The sequence below is a fragment of the Hakea prostrata genome, chromosome 4 (assembly GCF_041222555.1).
Source record: "Hakea prostrata isolate BN-2017 chromosome 4, UWA_Hpros_2, whole genome shotgun sequence".
Lineage (NCBI taxonomy): Eukaryota > Viridiplantae > Streptophyta > Magnoliopsida > Proteales > Proteaceae > Hakea > Hakea prostrata.
The window spans coordinates 9,976,153-9,995,448 of record NC_142603.1 but is presented as its reverse complement, the minus strand read 5'-3'; the positions used below and the strand labels follow the sequence as shown (position 1 = coordinate 9,995,448).

The 19,296-nt window shown below is 37.2% G+C and overlaps 1 pseudogene; it reads left to right on the top strand.

Moving 5' to 3' along the window:
• The first annotated feature begins 6,928 nt into the window (after nucleotides 1-6,928).
• Nucleotides 6,929-8,823, top strand: LOC149017736 (protein KINESIN LIGHT CHAIN-RELATED 1-like; annotated as a pseudogene).
• The last annotated feature ends 10,473 nt before the right edge of the window (nucleotides 8,824-19,296 follow it).

The following is a 19,296-nucleotide window of genomic DNA, read 5'->3' as shown; positions in this document are numbered from 1 at the left end:
CACGCAGAATTAGAACTTCTTAATAAAGGAAGTGAATCTAATAAAATTCTTAAAAAGTTTTCAAAAAAAGAAAAAAAAAGGAGGGGGAGAAAGGGATCCACATCCATAAACTTAAGCCTCAAGGGAATGATCATCTAATAAATCTCAAAACTTGAGCCTCAAGGAAAAAGGAGAGACGAGATGTTGTAGATCCTTACAAATCCATATTATAAAAGGGAACGATCATCCACAAGAGAACGATCCTTGGCCTCACCATCTCTTCTTCCTTCTCCTCTACCTATCCACCAATGACATCTTCAGCAAGCCCATCTACCCAACTTCCTATGACTCTGAAACTCACCTCTGATAATTTTCTTCTTTGGAAAACCCAATTATTTCTCATCCTCCGTAGCCAGGAACTTCTTGGATTTATTCAAGGTACCACCGTTTGTCCACCAGAAACCATCATTCCACCAGAATCCACAGAAGCAATACCCAATCCTGCTCACGCTGAATGGAGTCTCAAGGATAAACTCGTGATGAATTTGATCATATCTAGTCTCTCTCCAGAAATTCTCCCTTATGTGGTTGGTCTAGATTCTGCTGTCGATTTGTGGGATGCTCTCCAGACAGCCTTCGGTACTCTCTCTCATGCAAGTGTTCTACAGTTGCATATGCGACTTCAAAATACATCCAAGGAAGGAAAATCACTTTCAGAATACCTTCGTGAAGTCAAAATTATTTGTGACCAACTTGTGGCTGCCGGAAAACCAGTTGGAGATACTGAACTCAATGCTATTGTTTTCCGAAATCTGGGAAAAGATTATCAAGATATTGTTGCTGCATTTGCCTCAAAGAATGAACCACAAAGTTTCCTATCTCTTAGTGGTGCCTTATTCAATCATGAACTCAAGTTAAAGACAGTTCAGACTTTTTTCCCGGCAAACCTTACTCACTCTCCACCAAGATGGTTTGGGCGTTGGTTTCAGTCTGGGATTGGAGTTGGGCTTGGGCTTGGGCTTGTCTTTTTCGTAGCCTTAGGGGTAGTCTAAGTGCTCCTAAATCAAGCCCATTATTAATCACTTTATGCATTTTGTGTTTTCTTTTATTCCTTCCGTGATAAAATCAATAGTATCGTGGATGAATCAATTTAGGTTTTAGAAGAAGAATCTCCTTTGATTCGGCAAATTTTATTTTTTGTTTTTTTCTTCTGCCGGACGGCTATCGTCTTCCAGATCCCATGGGTCGCTACAGTTGAAGATTACCATATCATCCATGTATTATGAATTATGAGATTTAGGGCTTTATGGTATCGATTCTTATTCTCAATTGCTCCTAGTTTTCGTCTTTTTTTATTTTTTTGGCATTGTTATGGCAAGAAATTCGCTGTAAAGAGATTCCCTGTGTCCCAAATCAAATCGGAAATCGGAACCAGTTGGACCAAAAACGAGTCAAAGCATTCGGTTCAAGAGGATTGGTTAAACCAAGGAGGGACCCACCATTATGTATTTTCAGTTGGCGGGGATAAACCCTACTTCAAGGATGGGCTGGGCAGTGACAAGTCTTGATCTACCCCAAGAAGAACACACTTGCTTATGCATTAAATGAACAATACTTAGCCAACACAGAGTTGTTCTAAAGGGTAGTGGGTTCAACTGTTGCTCAGGCGTATTAATATCGGAATCGTCTGATTTAATAAAAGCCATTTTGTACCCAAAAAAATAAATAAAAGGATATGCCTATTACACAAAGATTTCCAGCCTTGTTTTTCAAGCGCTTTTCATTGCTGAGAAAATGACAGATCACTCGGATAACCACTTCTCTCGTAGCTTTCGTCTCTCCCAATCCCTAAGCAACCGTGAAAAGTTCTTCTTGGTCTCTTTGCAACTGCTGTCTGTGCAACCATCAAGAGTGGAATAAAGCCTTGTGTGTGCAACAAAGCTTCAATTTCAGGTTCGTCTGTACTCTGCAACCGCTGTCAACCTCAACAAAAGCTTCAATTTCAAGAAATCATTTTAAGATTTCCGCTTCTTCATCTTCATCAGCGAATCTCTGGTATCCACTTCTCATCTTCGTTCACCTGTTACTGAAGGTATTTTCCACTTCTATATCTCATGGTTGTGAATTCCTGTGATTCGTTCCCCCTCTTTTATGCTTAAAACCTTTGTCGATGCCACAGAATTGCGGCTGTAGAAATTGTTTTCAAGTGTCCAGCAGCTCCAGCCATACTTCGATTAATTTTTGCATTTTAGAATTATTTGCATTGATTTTGTTCTATTTATCCTGCATTTTGATTCTGCAGATTTTTCTATTCTGTCGTCATGTATGGATACAGATATTATGCCCAATCCTTGCATTCTTATCTACAATAGATTTGCATTCACAGTATCAATTAATGCTAAGAATGATATGAACTTATTTTTCCCCAACTTGAATTCCTGTTTTATTTCATTTAATTTTTGTTAGTGGTTGAGTTTTTTCTGCTTTTCCTTATCTATTTAGATTATTATGTTTATTTAGCTTTTCTGATGGAATTGGAGTGGCTACCTCGTTGCTTTACTGAGATTATAGAATGTGTGGGTGTGGTTCTGTTTTATACTTCCTAGCTTAATGGGTTGTCTTCTTAGGGTAATTAGGCAATTACCACCCAGCCGAGAAGTGTTATGTATTTTTTTTCAGTTAGCTCTCCTTTTGTAATTGGGACCTGTGCTTAGGCTGATTAATGCCTAATATAGCCCATTTTGAAGGATTAAAAGCCAGAACTTGTTCATTCGATCTTTGCTCTGCAAATTGCTGCTGCTGGTGCCTTCTTAGTGTGAGATTGATCTTTGCTTGGTGCTTCAAATCTAGGCTGATGGTTCTTTGGTGTTGAGTCCAAGCTGCCATTGGGATTGGTTGTACCAGTTGAACCCCTTGTTGGTGAGAAGCCCAAGACATTCCTTTGAAGCTCAACTTCAACGACTGTTGAAAGCTAATCTTCTCCAAGAAAGTTCTGCCTTAGAGCTGGTGTACTAGCTGCTGCAAGAGAGGACTGGAACATGTAAGGTGATTAGGAAGAAATCTTTTAGGGAGAATGGTATAAGTGTCATGAGACAAAGATTAAATGATGGTTTTACGGTGGGGAATGTCTGCTGGAAATATTGGGAGGAAAGTGGTGGCTTGATGAGAGGGTTAGTGATAAAATTAGGAGGTTGGTTTAAAAAAAAAATATAAAAACTAAGAGATGGCAGCAGCAGGATGTTTCAGTTGCAGGGATGAATATTCTAATAGCTTTAGAGCTTGAAGAGGACCTCGTGGGCTTCCCACTGCGAGTAGCCTACAAAATCTAGCCCCCAGTGCCTTGATCAAGGATCAAGCTCCAATGGAATACTTCAGTAGAAGCGGCAACTTGACAACAAGAGTGAATACTGAAACCGATGCCTGTTCTGGCCCCTCTGGTTTATATTTACAGATTACAATGAAAATAAATAGCTGGGAATCAAAATTAGGTCTTAGATGGAAGCCTCCAACCTTGACCCTTAATTAGGGTTACAACAAACTACCATTTACTAAAACTGATTTGGACTACTAATCATGAACATAGTAACTACTTAAAATGTAATTACATCCCCAAACCAAGTAATAAAAATCATGGCTACTCTCAGCTAGCAGCTGACCTCTTCTTCCTTGAATATACCATCAGATCTCCATCAGAAATTCATGAACTACTCTGGATTCTGGTTTTTAATGTTATGGGTGAGAGATTTTGTAACTTTGTTGGACAGTGATATGTAAGTCTGTTTTATTATTACATATCTAGGACAGAGGATGGGGGATAGAATTACATACTGGCACTCCATGCATGTTTGTAACTTTTTGTCTTAGGAATTTTGGATTCAGCTACTCATACTAGTTTCTTATTGAATTACTGTGATGTGAAAGTGTAGAGTTGTTAAATTCTCAAAGTCTGTAGTTACTGACTCATAGTTTAGAGAGTTAAGAATGTACAAGTTTTGGATCAAGGAAGCTATGTAATGCATCAGTGGGTGGATCTTACTGGTGGATGCGCTTCATGGATGTGTTTACAATAATCGAAGCCATTCCATAACTTATGTCTTAGTGCACTTGACAGAATGATTAGGGTTGAAGTGGTTTTAGTTTGTGTATGAATTACTCCTATAACTCAAAATGGGATGGTTCATTTTTTGATCCTTGAATCTCCCACATGGCAAGCTGATTAGTCATAATTAGCCATTTGTTTTCTGGATGTCCAAGACTTATTTCCAGCTTAGACAGTTGGAGCTACATGGTTGAACTGTAGTTTGGTGCCCAAAGCATCCACTAGGGGACTCACCAAAGGGTCTAGATAAATAAGTTAGCTGAATGTCATTGAAAGTATAATGTCATAGACATGATAATGCTATACAGTTGCCCAGTTCCTAATTCCTGCTTACATATGTTTTGCTCTATCTTTTGTTTGGTTGGTAGGCATGTATCTTTGATAATTTTGTGTCAATTGATGATTAGTGATGATGACTTCGATGGACATTTTGAGAACCAGTTATGAATGGTGTGCTGCTGAAGATAAACATTGCCTGAATGAAAATTGTGCAAGTGCTTGTCTATGAAAGGAACTACTCTTTCTTCTTCTTCTTCTTTATTTATTTATTTTTTGGTCTTCTGGGTATGACAGAAATTAATCAACTACTCTTTCTTCTTCTTTCTTTATTTATTTATTTTTCTGGGTATGATAGGAATTGATCTTTTCTTGTGGAAAAATAAACAATAGTTATTCGAATCCTTAAAATTTTAGTCACCTGAGCAGAAATAGGTTAACCATATCGGTTTCTTACCTGGAAATAGGCGTTGGAAAAGCAGCCTATATCATCTTGGCTTGGCAGTGCTGGTACATAAATTCGGTTGAAGATGATTGCTTGGCAATTCCATTAAATGGATCTTTAGCTCAATTGGTAGAGCACTTGGAACATGAACATGTTTCAAGAGATGGTAGTTCAAATCCACCAAGGTTCTTTTGATTCAATGTCAAATTAGGGTTTAAAAAAAGAAAAAGAAAAAGAAAGTGATGTACTAGAGTTCACCGACACTATCTATAATTCAATTTGTTTAAGTGTTTAAATTTTTTTTTACTTGGTTTTTATTAAAAAAAAAAAAATTGCAAATAATTATGTTACAAATTATTTTTATTTTATTGCTTGATTATCGATTTAAGTTTAAATTGATGTACTTAACTTTTTTTTTTAAAATGTGTTCATTTTATGCATACTATACAAGATTCTGTGTCAATTTTATCACAAAAATGTGCTATTGTGTTCAATCATACAAGATTTTAATACAGATTTTGTGTCGAATTGGTCCAATTCGGCATAAAAGCATAAAAAGTGCATTTTGTCATACAACCCCTTAGTAAATGCCTCAAAAACCCCAGAAGTAAATTGAATCAAACATGGAAAAAAATCTTCTGCTGTGCACAGCAGTGCACCACTAGAAGGCGACACATGGATTATTCTTAATAAATGGTTGAGATCAAATCTGTAATTTTCAAGTGATTTAACTCAGTTGTAATACCTATTTTAACTCTACCGCCCATTTCAAAACCCGATTAATGAAAAATTCATCTTCTCCGACAACTTCTCCCTTTTTCCCTGAGAATAGGTTTCTCTTCCAACTCTTGTTTTACCATCAGACCTCTGTGGAGAAGGAGACGGTGGTGGTCTGCATTTGAAATTCCAATAGCAATATCTGAACTCTGTAAAGGAATTGCTGAATGATCTTTTTGAAGTGTACAGAACTTGTGGTTCTTTGGTTATTGTGAGAATGTTTACAATTATTCAATTGAGGATGAAAAAAATGAAAACAGGGTAATTTACTCGCAGTGGAACTAACAATAATTTCAATGTTGCTGGAGACATGGATTATGGTGCATTCAATGATATAGGCGAGAGCAATGCAGGAACAGTCGGAGGGGAGCACATCAATCTCTTTGGCAACGCTTAATCACTAACCATGATTAGTGAAAATTATTCCAACTTCCACATTACTCGACAAAGGAATGGAAATATAACTGTAGGTGGTTTCAGTAACGAATTGTTCTGATGCTGACTTCCAATCCAAGCAAATAACAAACCTATGCTTTTGAATTATAAATGAAGGCACAATATATCCATCATCAAAGCCAAAGAAACTCGGTAAACTAAACAGTCACAGCATAACATGATGGTGTTGATATGGCAGATCAATTTTCTTCCTTGAGAATATAATTGCATCGGGAAAAAAGCAAGTGAACCCATTTAACTTCCATGATACAATCACTTACAAAGAAAACTAATGATCAATTGCATTAACAATTTCTGAAATTTTCATTTATGGAGAGAACTGTTTTGACAAAATTTCATCTATAAACAACAAGATAACTAGACGTCATGGGAGTCCACTGATATTTTGGACAAACCAAACCATTTTTCTAAGAGCACCACCGTCTCCTTCTCCACAGAGGTCTGATGGTAAAGCTAGAGATGGAAAAGAAACCTATTCTCAGAGAAAGAGGGAGAAGCACGGAGAAGATGAGTTTTCATTAATCGGGTTTTGAAATAGACGGGTATAGCTAAAATGGGTATTACAATTGGCTTAAATCACATAAAAATTACAGGTTTGATCTCATCCATTTATTAGGCATAATCCAAGTGTCACCTTCTAGTGGTGCACTGCTGTGCACAACAAGACGATTTTTTTCCATCAAACATATTTATTGACCCAATCTAGTGGAAAAAAGCATGCCTCGAGACTTCAAGTTTAAAATGATTTTGTTTAAGTAGTACTATTTTTTTGAAATTACAACTCCTCAACCTGCATATAATCATCAGTTCATCACTGTCATCAAAGGCAAAACCCAAATTCTAATTGATGGAATCGACTACTGGGACATTTAATCATCAACGTTTTGGGCGTTCCACCTCGTTCACCGCCCAACCAACACAAGAAAACGACGGCCCTGCCTCTACTGCATTACTGGGAATGAGAAAACCAGTGAGCCAGAACAGTGGAAGATCAACGACGGCCCTGCCTCTACTGCATTACTGGGAATGAGAAAACCAGTGAGCCAGAACAGTGGAAGATCGGTATCATGCCAGAAGCCTGAAGTGAGTACACCACCTTCCGCTTCTTCCTCTTCCGACCTCGGTTTGCTTCTCCTCTCTTCCGCACACTCCCTCCATGCCTCAGGCGATGAACCCATCAAAGCCAATCGATTTGCTATTATAGCTACTGAGTTCTCCCAGAAAACGCTTCTCCAAGAAGACGATTCTGCAGCTTTTAAGATTACCATCGTTAATCTCTTAAGCAGCTTCCAACTCCTGGCCGCAACCCACTGCAAATTGGGTCAATTCGAAGAAGCAATTCATTCAAGTGCTCAGCAAGTTAGTGTCGCTTTTTAACTCATCTGGTTCAAATTGTAGCCCAGAGCTAGCCAACGCGTCGTTCTCTGTGTTTATGCAGCTCGGAGACATCTACTTCAAATTGGGTTATTACAATGCTGGCATGAATTCCTATCGATCGGGTCTCGATATCCAAATTCAGTCATTAGGAATGTTAAATCCACAGGTCGCTGAACCTTGCAGATACATAGCAAGAGTCTTACCTTCAACTCATGAATTTCAAGGAGGCAGAGGAGATATGTTCCTTAGCCCTCAAGATCCATCACCACAGCTCCAAATGCAGCAGGAATGACTCCGTCGAAGAGTTTGAGACTAGGAAACTCATGGGGTTGATAAAAATTGGAATGGGCGATAACACAGCAGCATTGGAACAACTGCTTTTAGCGAGCTCTGTTCTTTCAGCCTTGCCAGAACTGGAACAGATTTATTTGGCATTCCTTGAAGTTTACATCGGTGAAACCTACGTTGCTTTGAGTAGATACGATGAACTCTTTCATCGTACCACAAAGCCCTTTCGGTGTTCAGAGCTTTGTATGGGGAAGAGCACACATCCATCTTCGTATGCCTTGCAGATCTTCAGCTAAAGAAAGGAATGCTCGCTCAAGGAAGCTCAACACCACTGTGAGAAAGCCCTTCTGATGCCATGGGAAGGTATGTAAAAACTTGTATATGAAGAGGTGTTCCCTGCAATTATCATCCATTTCTGCTAGATTATTTAATTGATATTCTGTTCTTGGCTTAATTTAGAGTTGAGAAAGCAATAGAGCTTGTCGATCAAATACTTGAAGAAATCGAGAACAGATTGGGAACGGCGAATTCTGAAGTCGAGCATTTGCGGAATTGGCTCTCTCAAATGCTAAAAGAGACAGGTCGATGCAGAACGAGAAAAGCTCATACCTTACATGATCTGATCTCCTCCTCTTGCAAAAGACGGATGATGCTGTGAGACTGAAATCCTGCCATTATCGCAATAATTAAGGAAGAAATTCAATCAGACAAACAGAGTAGCAATTAAACTGGAACTGAAACGGTTGTAAAACTCAATTTGAGTTCTTTCAAATTTTCAAATTCAAGTTTCAAATGTATCTCTCACTTAATTCAAACTCTATCCACTAGGTGTTGAGGATAGAGTTTGGAATAACACCATACTCTTTCTAACGGATTGACATCCTCTACGATTCCCACCCAGAATTAGAACTTCCTAATAAAGGAATTGAATCTAATTCTTAAAATATTTTCAAAAATAAAAAATAGGAAAGAGGAGATAGGGTTCCACATCCATAAACTTAAGCCTCAAGGGAATGATCATCTAATAAATCCCTAAAGCCATATTATAAAAGGGAACGATCATCTACAAGAGAACGATCCTTAGCCTTAACCTCTCATCTTCTTTCCTACCTACCTCTCCTCGAATGGCTTCTTCAGCAAACCCATCTACCCAACTTCCTATGACTCTGAAACTCACCTCTGATAATTTTTATTGTTGGAAAACCCAACTGTTTTCCATTCTCCGTAGTCAGGAACTTGTTGGATTTATTGAAGGTACCACCGTCTGTCCACTAGAAACCATCATTCCACAAGAATCCACCGATGCAATACCTAATCCTGCTCACGCTGAATGGAGTCACAAAGATAAACACGTCAGGAGTTTGATCATATGTAGCCTCGCTCCAGAAATTCTCCCTCATGTGGTTGGTCTAGATTCTGCTGCTGAATTGTGGGATACTCTCAAGACAATTCATTCAACTTCAAGGGCTCTAAAGTTGCATATGATACTTCAAATTACATCCAAGGGAGGAAAATCAATTTCAGAATACCTTCGTTATATCAAAGATATTTGTGATCTACTTGTGGCTACCGGAAAACCAGTTGGAGATACTGAACTCAATGCTATTCTTCTCCGAAATCTCGGAAATGATTATCAAGATATTCTTGCTGCATTTGCCTCAAAGAATGAACCACAAAGTTTCCCATCTCTTAGTCGTGCCTTGCTCAATCATGAAATCGAGTTAAACACAATTCAGACTCTTCCACCAACACCAAATGCTGCCGACGTATTTGCAGATTCAACATGGTTAGGGAGTGCGTTTCAGTCTGGGCTTGGGTTTGGGCTTGTGGTTGTGGGCTTTTGCGTAACCGCAATGGCCGTCTGTAAGGGCTCCTAAATCGAGCCCATTATTAATCAGTTTATGCGTTTTGTGTTTTCTTTTATTCCTTCCATGATAAAATCAATACGATCGTGGATGATTCAATTTAGGTTTTAGAATCCTCTGATTCGGCAAATTTTAGTTTTTTTTTTTTTTTCTGCAGCCGGACGGCTATCGTCTCCAGCTCAACACCTTACGGTTGAAAATTACCATATCATCCATGTATTATGAATTGTGGGATTTAGGGCTTTTATGAGTTTATGGTATCTATTCTCATTCTCAATTGCTACTAGTTTTTGTCTTTTTTATTTGTTTGGCATAGTTATGTCAAGAAATTCCCTATGTGTCCCATATCGAAAATCTGAACCAGTTGGACCAAAGATTTTGGCCCTAAAGGCGGGTTAGGGCCAAAATATTCTGGTCCTAAATTAAAGCCAAAGGCGGGCTTGGGATTACTCTCTGGCCTGTCCAACCTATCTCGGCTCGTCCTGATTTTAGCTCTAATCTTTGCCCTAATCTAGGCCCATGATTTTAGCCCTGATCCTAACCTTAATTTGAGTCTGAACCCTCCACCCATATGGAGAGGAATTAATTCTAATCTACATAGGTGGATACTTAACACGTGGTCAAATTTTAAAAATATGATCACGTTTTGTAGAAAATTAATAAACATAAATCATATCCTCATTACCAATGTAGTAAGCATTCATCTAATTTTAGCCCTGATCCTGACCATAATTTTGGCTCTAGGCTTAATGTTAATTTGACCCTAATCATGTACTAGATTTTTACCATAATCTTCATATTAACATTGATATAACTATAAATCTCAATTTTGACTTTCAGTCATTTTGATCATATTAAACTATGAGTTTATTTTTTTTATATTATTTTAAGGTATTTTTATTTTTCGAACTAAGTCACTTTTAGTTCCCAAAAAATATTAACTTTTTTGGGATTATGGTGAGATAATATATTATAAATAATAAAAATTAGTATGTAAAGAATTAATATCTATGAAATTATTATTTTTTTTTGGAAATGAGGTTCATCCGGGCAAGCTTGCGCGCACCACGACTACATCCTCAAGGCGCTTTTTATATAATTAATATAGGCGGGGCTTCGCCCCTGGCCCCGAGGGGATTCGAACTCTGACCTCCTACGAAATTTACACCCCAAGACATCTTTCTTTTGCCTCCAATGTAATATCTCGAAAAACCTATTAAAGAACAGATAGTTATATTTGAAACTAAAATATCATTTTCTTTTAACTACAAAAAAATTTCTTTTAACTACAAAAAAATACGAATACTAAATTATTGTTGATTTTTACATATTACCAAGGTATTGAATATGAATATCAATGGGAGAAAATGGAAATTTCCATCACGAAAGCAATTGGAGGCTTTCAGAGCTCAATATAAAATTATGGAATGTGAATTTGTTTATATTTAAAGCAACACAATCAACTTATTGACTATTTTATCATTTTGTAAGAGCTTGAATCATCTTATATTTTTATGAATTTTATTTTTAGTTTACTTGATACTTTTTTTTTATGTTTTTTTCTAGTATATAAATTTACATTGGGTAAATATCACTTACCTCCCTCTTAACTAAACAAATTGTACTTACACTCCTTCTTAGTTGAATAATATCACTTACCTCCCCTCCTACCTAGCAAATATATCAAACACCTCCTCTCATGTTAATTTTCTTGATTAAATTTAATTTTTACTTGTTAAATATTTTTTAAAACCCCAAACTGTCTTTGGCTAAATTTTATTTATTTATTTTAAACCCTAAATTACCCTAATCACCCTAACAGTTAAACTACTAAATTACCCTCAATTAAAATAATTATTAAAAACTAAAACAATATAATTAAACCTAAATTATCTTTAATTATTAAAAGCCCAACATACACTTTTTTTTTTTAAATCAAACAATTAAAAAAACAAGTACTACAATCAAGTAAAATTAAAAAAGGAATTATATATATATATATATATATATATATATATATATATATATATATAAATTAAACCTGTCCTACTATTTTGGGGGTTTTTTTTAATTGCTTGATAAATTATTTATAAAAAAAAAAAAGGGGTTTGTTGGGCTTTTAATAATTAAAAATAATTTGGGTTTTAACCATAGTGTATTGGTTTTTAACAATCATTTTAATTGAGGGTAATTTATTATTTTAACTACATGATTAGGGTAATTTAAGGTTTAAAATAAATAAATAAATAAATATATATATATATATATATATATATATATATATATATATATATATATTTAGCCAATGATAGTTTGGGGTTTAGAAAAATATTTAACGGTAAAAGTTAAATTTAACCTAAAAAGTTAATAGAGGAGAGGTGTTTGATACATTTGCTAGGTAAGAGGGGAGGTAAGTGATATTATCCTACTAAGATGGGAGTTAAGTGATATTTACCCATTTACATTTGAAATTTTAAGTCCAAGGATAGACCAATTGAGGCTAGGGACAATGTCAATAAGGGCCAGGGAAAGGGCCAGGGAAAGGGCCAACTAAGGTTACGAATGGGGCCAATCAGGGTTAGGGCCAGGGACAGGGCCAATCAGGACCAACCCATCTTGACTCAGCTCAATTATGGCCAATTAGGGTGGGAATGGGCTTGGCTTGGCCCTGTAGGGCTTAGGGCTAGGGACAATAATCTTTGGCCCTGGAGTAGGGTCAAGGCGGGAATAAACTCATATTAGAACATATAGGGCTGGGCTTGGGATTGCAAAAGCTCAACCTAGCTCAGACTTGTTGTAGCCCTAGCATTCAGTTCAAGAGGATTGGTTGAACCAGGGAGGGACCCACCATTATGTATGCGTTAGTTGGCGGGGATAAACCCTACCTCAATCTCCAAAACACTTGTTGGTCCCCTCTTCAAGGATGGGAAGTGACAAGTCCTGATCTAACCCCAAGAAGGACAAGCGTGCCTAGGCATTAAAGGAACAATACTTGTTAGAGGATATGCATATTACACAAAGATCTCCGGATCTAGCTTTTGGTCATATCACATAGATAAATAAGTCATGTCCCAAGGGGAACACCTAGAAAAATTCTCTAATGCCCTCATAAAAAAGCCATCAAGTATTACGCTTCTTGAGGAACATTGCGCAATGGGAGAGGGATGTTGGATCTTCTACATCCAGCTTCTTCTGTATAACAATAAATCAAGAATGCAAGAAGGCATAACAGAGCAAAGATATAGATACGTATAATACAGCAATGTTGGCAAAAACTCAAATGCGGGATTGGCGCAAATGCTTAAGAACATATACTTTCCTTCAAGTTCCTTCTTAGAAGCAAAGTGTGGTTATAGACCTTCGTGGGCATGGAGATCAATCATGATCATGGGTCGCGATGTGCTTAAAAAAGGTCTCTTATGGTGTGTTGGTAATGGGCAGCAAGTGAAGGTTTGGGAAGACCCATGGATTCCTACAGGCAAAAACTTCAAGGTCCCAGTATCAATTGCTCGTGTGGAAGGTATTGATGTGGTGGCAAATTTGATGACTATGGAAACTTTTGGAACATAGAGGTAATCAATGAAAAATTTCCTCAAAGTATTGCAAAAGAAATCTTGAAAATTGCAATTCCTATGACTCTTCAGGGACTGCCTTTTGTAAATTTAAAAACTTATAGGAACGAATAATTGTAATATGTTAAACATTTTAAATATAAAAATCTATTTAAAGAATCCAAACCATTTATTTTTTCCACATTAACGTGTCAAGTTCTGACTGCTGCGCGGATATCCCGTGAACAAAAATCCATTCATGTGAGGCCTTGTCCCATCCCTTCAATATACACCTATCAGAAGAATTATTCTTAAGGTCAACGTAGAACGAGGAAAGCTCATACATTACATAATCTCCTCCTCTTGCAAAAGAAAGATGATGCTGTGATACTGAAATCCTGCAATTCTTGCAATATATAATTAAAGCGGTTAAAGATTCAATTTCTCTAGGGGAGGTCTTGGGTTCGCACCCACTCGGCGGCATTAATATAAAAAAGCTCATTTGAGGATGTAAATCGTGGTGCGCGCAAGCTGGCCCGGATGGACCTCATATCCAAAAAAAAAAAAAAAAAAAAAAAAGAGAACAGAAAAAAAATTCAATCAGACAAACAGAATAGCAATTAAACGGGAACTGAAACGGTTGTAAAACTTTCAAATTTTCAAATTCAAGTTTCAAATGTATCTCTCACTTATTCAAACTCTATCCACTATAATAAACTTCTTAAAATATTTTCAAAAAAAAAAAAAAAAAAAGGAAAGAGGAGATAGGGATCCACATCCATAAACTTAAGCCTCAAGGAATGATCATCTAACGAATCCCTAAACTTAAGGCTGAAGGGAAGAGGATAAACAAGATGTTGTAGATCCTTATATACAAGGGAACGATCCTTAGCCTTAACCTTAACCTCAACCTCTCATCTTCTTTCTCGTACCTCCCTACCTACCTCTCCTCCAATGGCTTCTTCAGCAAACCCATCTACCCAACATCCTCTCACTCTGAAACTCACCTCTGATAATTTACTTTCTTGGAAAACCCATATATTTCCCATTCTCCGTAGTCTTCTCTGTAGTCAGGAACTTGGATTTATTGAAGGTACCTCTGATAATTTACTTTCTTGGAAAACCCATATATTTCCCATTCTCCGTAGTCTTCTCTGTAGTCAGGAACTTGGATTTATTGAAGGTACCACCGTCTGTCCACCAGAAACCATCATTCCACTAGAATCCACCGATGCAATACCTAATCCTGCTCACGCTGAATGGAGTCGCAAAGATGAACACGTCAGGAGTTTGATCATATCTTGCCTCCCTCCAGAAATTCTCCCTTATGTGGTTGGTCTAGATTCTGCTGCTGAATTGTGGGATGCTCTCCAGACAGCTTTCGGTACTCTCTCTCATGCAAGTGTTCTACAGTTGCATATGCGACTTCAAAATACATCCAAGGAAGGAAAATCACTTTCAGAATACCTTCGTGAAGTCAAAATTATTTGTGACCAACTTGTGGCTGCCGGAAAACCAGTTGGAGATACTGAACTCAATGCTATTGTTTTCCGAAATCTGGGAAAAGATTATCAAGATGTTGTTGCTGCATTTGCCTCAAAGAATGAGCCACAAAATTTCCCATCTCTTAGTCGTGCCTTACTCAATCATGAACTCAAGTTAAAGACAACTCTTTTCCCGGCAAACCTTACTCATCCACCAACACCAAATGTTGCCGACGTATTTGCAGATTCAACATGGTTAGGGCGCGGGTTTCAGTCTGGGATTGGAGTTGGGCTTGGGTTTGGGCTTGTGCTTGTGGGCTTTTACGTAACCGCACTGGCCATCTGTAAGTGCTCCTAAATCTCGAGCCCATTATTACGCGTTTTGTGTTTTCTTTTATTCCTTCCATGATAAAATCAATAGGATCGTCGATGATTCAATTTAGGTTTTAGAATCCTCTCTTTCAGCAAATTTAAGTTTTAGTTTTTTTTTTCTGCAGCCGGACGGCTATCGTCTCCAGATCCCCATGGCTCAAGCTCAACAACCTACGGTGGAAAATTACCATGTCACAATCCATGTATTATGAATTGTGGGATTTAGGGCTTTTATGAGTTTTATGATATCTATTCTCATTCTCAATTGCTACTAGTTTTTCGTCTTTTTTATTTGTTTGGCATTGTTACGTTAAGAAATTCCCTACGTGTCCCAAATCGAAAATCTGAACCAGTTGGACCAAAAACGAGTCAAAGCATTCAGTAGGGGTGCAAGTTTGGCTTGAGCCAGAATAGGGCTTGGGCTAAAGATTTCGGCCCTAAAGTCGGGTTAGGGCCAAAATATTCTAGTCTTGAATTAGAGCCAAAGGCGGGCCTGAGATTACTCTTTGGCCTGCCCAACCCATCTCGGCCAGTCCTGATTTTGGCCCTGATCATGTCCTGATCTTAGCTCTGATTCTGGCCCCTAAAGGCGGGTTAGGGCCAAAATATTCTAGTCTTGAATTAGAGCCAAAGGCGGGCCTGAGATTACTCTTTGGCCTGCCCAACCCATCTCGGCCAGTCCTGATTTTGGCCCTGATCATGTCCTGATCTTAGCTCTGATTCTGGCCCTGATTTTAGTTCTAATCTTGGCCCTGATTTAGGCCCATGATTTTATCCCTGATCCTAACTCTAATTTGAGTCTGAACCCTCCACCCATATGGAGAGAATTAATTCTAATCTATATGGGTGAATACTTAACACATGTCAAACTTTAAAAATATGATCATGTTTTGTAGAAAATTAATAAAAATAAATCATATCCTCATTATCAATGTAGTAAGCATTCATCTAATTTTGGCATTGATCCTGATCTTAATTTTGGCTCTAGGCTTAATGTTAATTTGACCCTAATCATGTACTAGATTTTTACCCTAATCTTCATATTAACATTGATATAACTATAAATCTCAATTTTGACATTCAGTCATTTTGATTATATTAAATTATGAGTTTATTTTTTATATTATTTTAAGGTAATTTTTATTTTTCAAACTAAGTCACTTTTAGTTCCCAAAAAATATTAATTTTTTTTTTGGATTATGGTGAGATAATATATTATAAATAATAAAAATTAGTATATAGAGAATTAATATCTACGAAATTTACACCAAAGACATCTTTCTTTTGCCTCCAATGTAATATCTCAGAAAAACCTATTAAAGACATATAGTTATATTTGAAACTAAAATATCATTTTATTTTGAATACAAAAAAATATCAATACTAAATTATTGTTGATTTTTACATATTGACAAGGTATTGAATATGAATATCAATGGGAGAGGTTTTCAATTTCCATCACGAAAGCAATTGGAGACTTTCAGACTTATTAACTATTTTATCATTTTGTTTTTTTTATGGTTCCTTGTGTATGAACGTCTAGGAGAATTGAGGAAAAACAAAGTCTCACAATGTTGATTACATTTTTGTGTCTCCATTCCATTTTTTTGGCAAATTTATCAGTATATTAGAAGATAAGCATTCCTAATGGCATTTATGAATCAAACCCATCACTTGGTCTCAAAGCAAAGGTTAACGAATTAATTAGTTAGTAGAACAGATTCAACGACAAGTCCGTGCAATTTTGAGTTTCTATGTAAACCTCCATATAAACAACCTGGTGCAAGTGTTAAATGCTGAGCTTCTTCTTGCAAGTATATTGTGGAGATCTTCCATGAGTCCTAAATTTCATGAGATATTGATTGAATTCCAACATAGGCACATCCATAATGTTACATACCTGAAGTGCTTTGCAGTTAAGAGTTTGAACATAAAGAAGACCAAATAGTTCCAACTAAAAGGAAGGAACATATATTAAGTCATTTTTGGTATTTTACAGAAAGAATTCCCCCACAGTGGAAAAAGAAAGCAGGTCCCATCATCATGGGTAGCACATATAACCCAATCATTTGAATCTTACTAGAAAGAAAGACAATAGTTGTATATATAACCCAATCATTTAATACTTAATAATCCAATCGATCCTTGGAAGTTCAACCATGTGCTGCAACAGCTCCATTTATATTCTTTGCTCCAACTGGTAATTAGCTTGCTATAGATATCAATTGGTAGTTATGAGAACAGAAAGAGTGATAAGTATGGGCTTTGAGAATATGTAAACCACCATGAGTGGAATTCCAATTGCCATGAGGAGGAATATTGTTTGACATCTACATATAAACTCCCAGCATTTCATACTTGGCTGCTCCATGAGCTTGCCCACATAGTGTCTCAACCAAGGTTCGACATGTCGACTCGTGTCGCCGTGTCGGACTCTGGCGACACGGCGACACGGGCGACATGTCGCCAAAAGTCGCTCGACTTTTGGTAAGGGTTCGATGAAAAATCGAACCCCTGTTTCGAAGGGTATTTGGGGTCATTTTGACATGAAATTTGACGTGTAACCTAATTTGAGGCCAATAAACACATTGGGGGTGTTATTTTGACCTAAAACATCACCTAACCTAAAGTTTATAATTGGCACATGTCCAACTATATGCGGGCAAAACTGGAAATTTGGGAAATTCATATAAACTAATGTAAATATGCAAAGAGAACACAAATACACAAGTAGTAAAGAGATGTACTAAAGTTTACAATTCCTTATACAACTATGTTGAGTATGGCTCATGCTTCACATATTGTTGCCGACGGATACGGGGGTCCCGTCACTTTGACAAAAAGCGAACGAAAAATCGGCGAAAAACAAACGAAAGGCTGTTATATATGGCGAATGTAGCGACATATCGCTGATTTTTCGGCGATATATCGACTTTTCGGCGACATATCGCCGACACAGGGCGATATGTCGCCGACATTTGGTAAATGTCGTGTCGCTGGGGGGAGTCGTGTCGCCCCCCAGCGACATGGCGACATATCGCCCTGTGTCGGCGATATGTCGCCGACACAATGAACTATGGTCTCAACCACACTAACCATACCAAGCTGTCCATAAAGAAACAAGAATTTATCAGTCCTTGGGTAGAGCTTATCCTTCAATTCACTAACTGGTAATTACATAAATGAAATATGGGTGGGGGCTGTAAAGAGCATTAAACAAATATTAACTGATGCTTGTGTTCTAACAATTCTATGGTACTCTGTGTTGTCATGGATATGCATCTTTCTAACAACAATAAAAAATGAATACCTTTATTACAGCATTTCCCACTTCAAAAGGTTCTTTTAATGCTCAAACCTTGTGTTCACCAAGATCGTGTGGTTATGTACTCATTAGGGTCTACAGAATTGGAGAAGAACTATCAAGCAAATCTCCTTATTGAGCTTGCAAATGGTAGGATTCAGGCACATCCCACAGGAAACCTCTTACTGTTGTGGGACATGTAAGAAGTTCTTATATTTGTTGTTGTTAATGATATCAGTACCCTAGGATGGTTGGGAAATCATATCTCTCTACTTTTAATCCTCTGAATATTTAAAGGAGACTATAGGAGGCCATACATGGGGCAGATATGACCATGCAGAAATTGAAAGTAAGGTAAAAGCTGAAACAAGTGAAGTAATCAGACTAGCTAATAACCAATGCTAATGCATTTCTAACTCCATTTTAACTGTTTAAGAGATGGACAAAAGAAAAGGAACTAAATTCACATCTTGAAAGTCCAGTCAAAATTTTTCCCAACAAAACATAAACCAACCAAATGACCAAATCTTAACTCGATATGAAATTGGACAGCTTTCTTTCCTCCTGTATGCAAGCATGTGAATCAGAGAAGCCTGGCCTTCTGTCCTGATTTGCCAAGTAAACACCCTCTCACCCCCGTTTTCTATTTTTTCATGAAGTCATCATCAGTTTGCTAGTAACAAGACCCATGTCCATGCTTGTTGATTCATATTGACATTGGAAGGTTAATGTAAGTTTCCTATCGTTTGCCTATAGCTTGGAAGCTCTCCTCAAAGTGACTGTATTATTATTTCCTATTCATTATTGTTACTGTATTGGTTAAATGGTATTGTATGAACCTCCTATGCATATCTATTTCTTTTCCCCCAACATCTTCTGAAGGACAGCCCCACCCACCCCCAAAGGTCTAGTGAGAAGAAAAAAAAGTGAATAACAAATAAAAAAAATCCCAATAGTTAACAAGATTGATTTGTGATTGACTAACTAAATAACAAGTGACAGGTAATAAAACTAAGGAACTAA